Here is a 10,198-nt window from a genome sequence, read left to right on the forward strand (position 1 = left end):
GACATGTAACGTTTACTTAAAACATAAGCATTGTACTTTGACATAATATTAGTTCGCGTCCATTGAAACCCGTCATGGTTGCTTTTTGTATGTGATTTTAAGCGGACATATCATGACAATCAGACTTTTTTCATGTTAAACATAAATCTGTGTGCTTTGATGGATCACAGGCAAAGGACATTGCAAATTGTGCTTTTGCTTTGTAGCTACTGGAAGCCATGTTAACCTTGGCATGACACGGCCGGGCCACCGTACGAGTTAAAACGCATTCCGAATGGGGGGGGGGCTAGAAAGTAATATTCCGTTGCTTGTCATATAGACTTTCACCGCTAGATGGGAGTAGATCTTACACAGTGGAGCTTTAATGAAACACACTTTGAAAAACATAAGGCTTCACTTAAGGAGCCTTAAGGCTGTCAATATGCAAGTATCCCCTTACGTTCGGTTATAAATTGCTCCACAGCCCATAGTACCTAGCCCGGCTCCGCCCTCCTACGTTCTTCCGCTTAATTTTCATTTCGCTTCAGAACAACGTCTGGGACTGCTGTGTAGAGTTTCGTTTTCTCCGGCAAAAATCTGCAGGTCCAATCAGCGATCAGCGGGAGTGGCTAAGAACGCAGACGTTGAGGTCTTGCGCCAGACTGAGTGACATACGACACGACCAAACGTTAGCGATTGGTTATGGCAGATTTAGAGTGACTCTGGGCAGATCCAATAGTTTTAAACTTCAACAGAGGACCCTCCTTAACGGAAGTAACGCTTTGCAATGGAGCGTGGCCAGACTCTCTGTACAAATTAAATGAATATACGAGAGTCTGGTTTCACCAGGCTACATAGTACTCACTTTACCTTAAAAAATTAAGGCACCAAAAAAGGTACGCGGTACTTTTCAGTCTAATATTGTCGATGTCTTCGATGTACAAAAATCCACCATCTGTTGAGCCTGGTCAGTTGATTTGTTTAAGCTGTGAGATTTTATAGAAACTGCTTGTCCATTGCCGTGTTTTGACAGATACTACCATAAAATACTTAGTATTTACACATTGGTAAGGGTGACGGTTAAGACGTTTGTTGCAACGCTTTTAAAGAAATCCCTTCCACAGGGAAACCCTCACTTAAAGATTTTCATGCAACTGGGCTCTGATTTAAATAAGGTTTACTGATTCGCTTAAATAATTGCTTTGCTTCAGGGTGCCCACCTCATTAGAGCAATGCATCATGGTTACTTGGAAGAAGCGTCAGAAGCCATTGTGAAGGCAGTGGGTATCTTACTGTAAACCTTTCTGACAGGGGAATAATAGGAGAGAAAAACATGATGGGTGAGAAACTAATCACACACCAAAAAGTCTCAGAAGATTTTGGTATGCTTGCACCATCTCTCTCTCTTCTTCTATTGGATAAACAATCATTTGTGAAGAGCCCAAGAGTTATGTCACAGTTTCGGCAGCATAAAGTGAACTCACAACGTTCCTGTAGCTCACTTGGCAGAACATTGCGTTAACACTGCAAAAGGTCACAGGTTCAATCTCAGGGATCACCTATACTGATAAAATCTATATCTTGAATGCACTGCAAGTAGCTTTTGATTAAAGACTCAAAAGTTTTCATTATTTTCTTATTTTGACATTCAGAGCTCCCAAGCTCATTTTGCACATTTAATGCACCTATGATATGTCCAAAATGCCCCTATTTGGGTGTAAGCTAAAAACTTGCTATTTTCACGTTTGTACCTTTAAATGCAATGAACTTCTACTGTAATTTCACTTAGTGACATCAAGTTACTGAGAGACATTGAATGCTTTTAGTTCAAATAGTCCTGTGAATACAGTCTGAGACAATACTATTGAGTACTACACTCACTATTGAGATATAAAAGACAGCTCAATTCACTGTAGGTGAAAACTATGGTAATGCAGGACTGTCAGTCAATTGCTGTGGGTGGGGCTTTATCAGTATGACGTCGAGTTAACAAAAGAATCGAAACAGCATGTCTAATGAAACTGCTTTGGTTTAATGAAGATTAGGAAATAAGGAGTGGTGGATTTATTTTCATTGTAGGGTGGTTGTGTTCATAAAAGTGGATTTTGCATAATAAATGCTCTTTAACAACCAGCATGCCATTTTTGGGGGAGGGTGGGGTATCGATCAGTTGGATGCACATTTGGTCTACCCTACACTTCCCTCGGGCTGTGTCTCTCTCTGGGGAACCATGCGCTTGGTTGGCTGCCTCTTTGTTGTTTCCTAGATTGCTCTTCTAATTGTGCATTGAGATCTGAGGCCAGGCACCCTGCTGACCTGTCTGATCCAGAATGACCTAACTTGAAAAGAAAAAGCAGAATACATTCAAACCCATTATGACTTTCTTTGACCTTCAGGACCCAAGTGCTGATTTTGAGATGTTGTGGATGTGGTGGTGGACCATGACTCCATGCATAACTTATAGCATAACTCCATGTAACTTGTGACATATATTTTAAGTTTTCTAAAGGCATACATGATTATGTGTGTAATGCATTTCATGAAGTCCTATGCCAAAGACTCTCCAAATATTGCATCTACACTTCTTCCTGATTTGTATATCTTGCTGGTATATCCTGGTTGTTGCAGACTTGAATACAAACTTGACTGCGAGCATCCTTTCCATCAGGTACAGTTGTTTACTTGCAATTTCATTAAAACTCATGTTCATGTTATACTGCATATAACTCAATGTACAAGCCAGAAATTAAGCTCTGTTTTAGCAATAGGCCTACTAAAGGGTTAATAGTGCCACATGGTGATCAACAAAAAATAATGAAAAATTTGACCTCTTAGCAAAAGGAAAAAAACACCAACAATTAAAAATACATGATAAAAAGGTGTCATAGCTCTGCAATAAAAAAATGTGGTTATAATGGAAGTCAATGGGTATAATTATTTATTAATTTAAAAAAATAAAAACTGATGCTACACAAAAACTAAAAATGTTTTTACCAATCTTTGACATGTCCAAGACTGTGAAAAAGGGCAACAAAAATCCAGTTAAAAATTACTTTTTATTTTGAAAATCGATCATTTTGTGTGTGTGTGTGTTTTCCCCAAATCAGTGACACCACTTACAAACTTGGTAATTAAAGAGTTAAAATCATGGAATTTTTGTGAAGATTTAGTAGTTTTGATTAGTACTGAGGTGGATTAACAGATTTATGAAAAAAATTGGAAAAAATAATCATCTGATACATTTTTATAGCCATGAATTTAGTGGAAGTTTTGATCCACTAACAACACAAAAGGGTAGTAAATTTGTCCACGGTATATTGTTGAGTTTTTGAAGAATTTCAAAGCATTTTCTTAAAATATATATAAATATAAGATTTGTCACTAAAAATCATTCAATTTGCTAAAACAGAGAGAAAGTTGTGGCCAAATTAAGAGTAAAAAAACCCTCTAGTGGATGAAAACATCCTCAACAACACATAAGGGTTAACTAAATCTGTCATCAGTTTTATGTGTATGTAAGTTTATTTTTTGTGTTTTTTTTGTGTATTGCTATGATTTTAAATGTGTATGTTTTAAATGTAAATTTTCACACAACTTCTTAAAACACCTGTGTTGTTTTAAATAAAGACTTCGATATTTGAAATTGTGTCTTTATGGAATAAATGCAGTACAGTGACGCACTGTACAGTACAACTTACACATTTACAGTAGCATTTAGATGTGTAAACAGTGTTGCCAGTAAGCTACTGTAAAAACCCTTGAAAATGTCTTACAATGTGGCATTGCTCTAGGAAAGAGGACCTAGAAACATTCACGGACCCCTCTGTATAAACAAGATGCAGAAACAATGCCGTTAGATTCACAACAAGAAATGTCTTCAGCCCGGACTGAAGCAGATATCAGGGAGCTTGTCACTATCCGCGCCGCAGCTGAGGTTATTCAACAGCATTAAAGAATAGCATCACGTGCTCATAAGCTTAAAATAAACAAAAAAGCCTGTGCGTCATCACAACAAAAAATATTGATCAGCTCTTCAAAACCTGGGTTTAAATGCACATTAAACGTGTCTTCAACCTCGGTGCATGGTAACATCATCACTCCTGACTACTCCCCCTCTCGCTCAAACTTCTGTCAATATCACTGCGCCCGAGTGCAGCAAACTAAATGCTCTTCCGCCATACAATATAGTTCACATTTTTTATCCGCCTAGAAAATCGGCATGTTTTATTTTGTGCCACCAAACTTACTCATGCAACTACTCGGAAAAAAACATGGAAGTGTTTAGTGGCTTCAAAATTCAACCCGATCTCACAAATTTCCGTGAAATAGTCACGCATTATTTTGCTCAGTTTTGCGTGACATTGTCACATATTTCCACCATATTACGTGCCCCTGCCACGACTTTTTTTTCCGTGGCAGTTACACGTATTGGTTACTCAACTGTTTTATCCTATTTTTAAACAATTGTCGCTTCGGTTTGGGGTTAGATTTGCTGTTTGCGTTAGGATGTCTCTTAAAGTATTGGTTTATACAATTTTTCGGTATGCTTTTTAAACCATCGTCGCCTGACGTTAGGGTTAGAGTTGGGTTTGGGTAAGTGTCACAGGTAGGGGTGGACCCAGATGTAAATAAGGTCACGCCCCTTTCTCCACCTCGAGGAGATTCCCAAAGCCACCCCAATGACCAGACACAGAAGGTAAGCATAAATTAAAAATGTATTTTATTTAATTTACTTAAAAAAGATAAATAGGGGAGGGAAAACGGGGAACTTAAAATATTGGCCACTCTAGGCTCTCCTCCTTCACCACCAACTGGATCTCCACACAGTCCATTCTCCTAATGTTCATTCTCGTTCTTCTTTCTCTCCACAGGTGGTCGCTAGGACACAAAAACACTGTTACTTGGACTTCGAGTATTTCTCACCGGCTCTGCTGTTTACAGCTCTCTGGGTAGGGATCACGTTACACAGTCTGTTCTCCAATTATTCACTTTCGTTCTCCTTTCTCTCCACAGGTGGCCACTAGGACACAAAAACACTGTTACTTGGACTTCGAGTATTTCTCACCGGCTCTGCTGTTTACAGCTCTCTGGGTAGGTATCACGTTACACAGTCTGTTCTCCAATTATTCACTCTCGTTCTCCTTTCTCTCCACAGGTGGTCGCTAGGACACAAAAACACTGTTACTTGGACTTCGAGTATTGCTCACCGACTCTGCTGTTTACAGCTCTCTGGGTAGGTATCACGTTACACAGTCTGTTCTCCAATTTTTCACTCTCGTTCTCCTTTCTCTCCACAGGTGGTCGCTAGGACACAAAAACACTGTTACGTGGGCTTCGAGTATTTCTCACCGGCTCTGCTGTTTACAGCTCTCTGGGTAGGTATAGTTTCCTCCGTAGGTCAGCAGAGGGGCGAAGGTCACACACCACCTCACCGGGTCAAGCGCTGCCCTATCTCCACTGCCCGTAGGGCGATCGAATCCTGGACAGGGGCGCCCCTTTGTAGAGACCGCGGGGGCGGCGGACCCTTTCGCCTCTGACTCTGCGACAAAACAGACACAGGTAAGTTTGCACCACGAATATTTCCAATATTGTACTCACAGTCACTGACAGCTCTTGATCTGCGTCCCTTCACACTCCAAAACAGCACACTGCGTATGGTAGCGGTAAATTCTGAGGTCGTTAGCCTCTCCGTCCTCTGCCCAGTAGAAGAATGGATGATGCGGGGCTTCGTCTGACAAGACATACAGCAACCCACAGCAAATACACAGCACCACTCCAACGTGAAAAGCTTATTAATTGCAAAGTCTCACTCACCACACTATAAGTGTACACACAAAGGAAACGCCCGGCGTCCTCCACTTCACTTGGGCTGAAATAAGGGCAATGGAAATACGACCAGAATAATGTTTCGTTGCTGTGGCTACTTAGATTGACGCTCCTAACGGCTCGCCCACCACGCTGTTTTAGGGGTAGGGCCGCCCTCCTTCTCCTGGAGGTTTCAAACGATTACACAGGTTAATTTCTGCAAGTTGCTCCACACCAAAATGTATACTCACAGCGGATAGCCTTTGTTTACGTTGTACAACAAGGTCGATTTTCTTCCTGCTTTACTCCTTCAAAAGTGCTGTTTAGACCAAGGTTCCTTCTACCCATAGGATTTTCCGTTCACTCCAGCAGGTCCGCCGCATACTACAACGAGAGAGAGAGAAATACAGACAGCCACCACGTCTAGCAATGAGCACAGCTCCGTTCCTCAGCACACACTACGACCCAACTTGTCAGCACAATGCTCTCTTCGGGGTGCTCCTTTTCTCCACCACGTATCGCCTTTCTTTCGCCCCAGGCAGCTCCTGTCTTCTCTCCGCGCGCTCCGAGCGCAGCCCGGATCAACAGAGCCTGCGGGCTCTTCAAAGGTGCGTCGTACTTTTTCTGCCCTAGGCGGAGGAGCTTTCCCCGCGTCGATCCCCTCTCATTTCCGAACTGTTGAACTGTGATTTAATTGCTCTTAAAATACTCCTCCATGTACTCCAGTTGTCCAATCACCCGGCGATCTTCTTAACTATGCACAGCTGTGCTCAATCGGCTGATTACAGCCTTCGCGAAGCTGCCGGATGTCCGGTGTTTCTTTTCTCCGGTCTGGGCGGAAACATCCGGGCGGAACCAAACTTTCCCAACTTTTGGTTCCGCCCCGAAAAGATCGTCACCTTGTGACATCAGGATGTCATTTTATGTAACAGAAAGTTGTTCTAACCCCAAACCGAAGCGACAATTGTAAGAAAATAGGACAAACAGTTGAGTAACCAATACGTGAAACTGTCACGGAAAAGAAAGTCGTGGCAGGGGCACGTAATATGGTGGAAATACGTGACAATGTCACGCAAACTGAGCAAAATAATACGTGACTACTTCACGTATTTTGTGAGATCAGGCTAAATTCATCACTGTTTGGATCAGTGAATGGGGCTAGGCTAAATGCTTACACATACACAATGAGCTGTACAAAGATTAAATGCACGTATTCACCAGCATACAAGAACGGTGCATCACGCGCTCCTTTATAGTCTTATCATAAACATAAATGCACACATGTGGTTTCTGGAGAGAGAAATTAAGGATAGCCTAATAAGCAAACAGAGAGAAAAACTACCAAGTGCAGGACTTTAACATGTCACGTGTCTTTCCGGGATCTTTACAGTATGTGTGTGAAGACACTCACAGATTCTGAAAAATTATTGGCAGTGTGAATGAAACAAAAATTAAACGATCCTGGACAAATCCCGGATGCATTTTCCATGTATTTTCCGTAATGTCTGTTTGAAAAGGGCTTTAGAGTTGAATATACTTTCATTTGAAGCAAAGTTGCATCATGCACTTAGACCTCAATACGGTATTTAACACACAAACCTCAGTTATGTGACGATCAACAGAAAAAATTAATTACACAAGACTTCTTAACACAATAGATGACAGACAAAACAACAACAACAGCAGCATATAAAGCCAGCAAACATTAAATCAGTACTCTTTTTAATAACAGGCCTATTGACCACATAATTTAACATTCTGCAATGCATGCAGGGAACTTTTTAAACCATTGCTTTATGTTTTGTTGTTTGGACAAACAATTAACTATATAAGTCCAGTCAAAAATAATCTTTGTTAGCAACATGGTGTGGTATCTATGAGTAAGGATCTTATTCAATGTTCACTAAATGAATTTGCTCTTAATAAAAAATATTTTTAATTATTAGGTTTGTTGGTAGAACATTTTTAAAGGTAATATGATCTATAATTAGAATATAGAAATAAATGGCTTCTATCTTACAGACTATCTGTTTCCTTTTTATTTCTTTGTGAGTTGCTGCATTCCAAAGCATTCCAGAGCTCTCTGTAAATATGACAAAGAGGTGGTATAAGAAGTCCACTAGTAAACCGAAACACAGTGATGCCGTTTATCACCCCAGAGAAATGTTTCAAAATGTATGCTAAAATCATACATTTTAGCCTATCCTAAGGACAAAAATACTTTTACCAGCATCTTTGTTGTAACTTACACTGTCAGAGGTTGACAGATATCTAACCCAGGCACAATGAGGCCAGGGGAAAAACCCTTATCACCCTCCAAACTCTTTAGTGGCAATGTGACCCACTGCAATTACCAAGATAAACAAAAAGGAGGCCACAAACTTTTCGTTTTCTGATCCAGGCTTTTGAGACTATCAAACTTAAAAAGCTTTATTTGACTACACAATAAAATTATTATTAGTCAATGCAGTGGTTGTGAAAATGAGATATTTCAGCTGTCAAAAGATTCAACACTACTTTTACCTCAACTTGTTTTGGAAGTTGAAAGGAAAATCTGAGTTTATAGTGTCAAAGGGAGGGAAACATACAGATATATCAGGGGTTTTGTATTAAAAACATTTCATCTTTTAATGTTTTTCTTGAAGTAAGACATTGTTGATAAACAGAGGTCTGGCAGTACAGCGCATGCCAAATTCAGACAGCAATCTGTACTGGAATGCAGCACCTCTCAGAGGACTTGCCAATAGCCTGATCTATGTAAACAAAGAGCTTTTGGTTTCTTACTGGCCAGTACAATTATTTATGTTAGATTTTTTTATATGAATATTTGAATATATACTGTAGGTCAAGTAAATGTGCTTCATTTGAATTCAATATGAATAAGACTGAAACGTGTCAATCTGCACAATTTATTTAATCTCATTCAAAACTTTTATCATTAGGCACAATTGCATTGACTCACATTGACTTCATGCAATGTACAAGTATGACCTATGCTGTTTTACAAAACATAAGGGGCTGCTGTAAGCAGACTCTGCACTGAAAAAAATGTATAAAAGCTGTCACTGGGGCGGAACGCTTTCAAAAGCTTCACCTTTGTACATAAAGGATGCATATAAATACATCAAATGTACATATTTGTACCATATCTGTGTTTTTAAGCAGTACCGTCCAAGTGTGTGCTGGCTCGGTTTGGGCTTAAACTTTGTTGTTGTCATGACCGATATATCTTATAATTTTTCTTTGTTTTAAGGTAGATTTTACATTTTATTTCTTCTGTCATAAAGGAATATGGTTCATAAGACATATTGAGATTTCTGGCAATGAAAAGAATTACATGGACAACAGGTCATACTTGGATTTGTTGGAAACACCTGTATGCACATGTTCAGAGCTCCGCACCCACTTTTTTTTAGACAATTAAATGTACTTATTTGCTTATGAACTGATTTATAAAAAGGTGCTGGAACTCAAACATACAAGCATTCAACACAGTGTTTTTTCCTTATATCACATATATGCCAATCTATTTCATGCTTTTACCGTTTTAAATTAGATGTTACATGAAGCTGGGGGCAAAACAGACCCCAAAACTCAGAAAACCTGTATTCCCTCTATGAAGGGTTTTTGATAAGTAATAATAACAACAGCAAAGGACTAATACTTGTTGCAACTTGTCTATGATTTATGGGAAAGAACAACTAGTTAAATAACATTTATAACCACATAAGCTTTTAAGAGAACTCTTTTACTCTACATTTGGACAGAGTTGGTGTAGGTGGGTTCACCTATGAGCTGCTTGTTACCTCCCACAGATGACCTTGAATGAAACATAGATCAGATACTTGAACTTGACTGTTCCCCCCACAGATCATCAGAAAATGTCCCCCCCCCACAACAGCAGGAGAAAACGAATAACTATATCAGACATTTATGTTTTCACATTATTATGTTCTGTTTCACTAGATCAAGATTTACAACAAGAATGAAAATGTGTATCATAGCGCCATCTGTACTGCGTGACAGAGAGTGAACGCTGTGATTTTTTATTATTTTAACTTTATTTGATCATTCAAATTGTATTCCCAGTAGTTCGTCTATATCAAATATAAAATATATATCGCTTTAGCATTTGCAACGAGTTGGACAAATGTATGCTATTGTATTTTAATAGGATAAGGATAGGAGATTAGTTATAGTTTAAGGTTAAGAAAAAACGGTTCAGAGTTTGAAAGAAACAACACTGAACTGTGCTCGAGTGAGCATGAATGCCAGCCCCCATTTACAAGTTGTTACGCAAACGCAAAACGTCCTGTGATTGGTCCGAACGTGCCCTCCTTCTTTTGAAGGTAACTTATTAAAACAGCCGTTGGGCGGAGTCGAGCTTCTGACTATAAATAGAATGAGTACAAGC

Source organism: Paramisgurnus dabryanus, chromosome 7 (genome assembly GCF_030506205.2).
Source record: "Paramisgurnus dabryanus chromosome 7, PD_genome_1.1, whole genome shotgun sequence".
Taxonomy (NCBI): Eukaryota; Metazoa; Chordata; class Actinopteri; order Cypriniformes; family Cobitidae; genus Paramisgurnus; species Paramisgurnus dabryanus.